The 1,011-nt window shown below is 46.1% G+C and overlaps 1 protein-coding gene across 1 annotated transcript in view; it reads left to right on the plus strand.

The window, feature by feature from the left end:
• Positions 1-1,011, plus strand: part of LOC122550352 (protein phosphatase 1 regulatory subunit 16A-like) — an 87,273-nt gene that overhangs the window by 63,039 nt on the left and 23,223 nt on the right. The window lies entirely within an intron of this gene.

The raw sequence follows: 1,011 nt of genomic DNA on the forward strand, positions 1-1,011 counted from the left end.
CTCATTGACACACACATTCGCTCTCACACACTCACTGACACATTCTCACACACTGATACACACACACAGACATACAGTCACAGACACACGCTCACAGACATACACTCACTCACACGCACACATACATACATACATACACACACACACTCACATACACTCACTCACTCACACAGACACAGTGTTGTGGGTATGTTTGAGATACTTTGCCCACATTCTCTGCCTTGCTAAAGGTAACAGTGTTAACACCAGTATCTCCCCCAACCACAAAACAGTTGTGACCACATTCGGACAGTCTGCCATGGGAGGAACATCCAGCAGGCCAGCACCGAGATAAAGTAACTTGGAAAGGACAGTCAAAGGCTTTTGGTCTTTTGTAACATGGCAATGATGAGGTAAAAGGCATTAGCAACACGCAAACCCCAGGCACTGGACATCTTCAACTCAGAATCTAACCAGTTAAGAGATTAGCCTGTAAAAATAAAGTGCATGTGATTGGGGTAGTGTGTTGAGTGCCTTTGAGAACTGGTTGGCAAACAGGAATTAAAGCACAAATGGGTTGTTTTGTGAGTGGTGGACAGGCAGTAGTGTGATACTGCCCTTGGGCAGGCTGAATGAGTGGTCAAACATATGGCAGATGCAGTTGAATGTGGATTGATCTGAGATGATTCTGGGAAAACCAGGACTGGGGATTATTATCTGAAGGTGATAGATTGGGAGAGGGGAATATACAACGGGATCGAGGTGTCCTTGTGCACCAGTCACTGAAGGTAAGCATGCAGGTACAGCAGGCGGTGAAATAGGTCAATGATATGTTTTTTTAATAGAATCCCCACAGTGTGGAAGCAGGCCTTTTGGTCCATCAAGTCCATACTGACCCTCCAAAGAGCACCCCATCCCCTCCACCCTATCCCTGTAACCTGCACACCAAGATCCCTCTGTTCCTCCACACTGCCAAGAATCCTATCCTTAATTCTGTACGCAGCTTTCAAATTCGACCTTCCAAAATGCATC

This window comes from Chiloscyllium plagiosum, chromosome 5, assembly GCF_004010195.1.
Source record: "Chiloscyllium plagiosum isolate BGI_BamShark_2017 chromosome 5, ASM401019v2, whole genome shotgun sequence".
NCBI lineage: Eukaryota > Metazoa > Chordata > Chondrichthyes > Orectolobiformes > Hemiscylliidae > Chiloscyllium > Chiloscyllium plagiosum.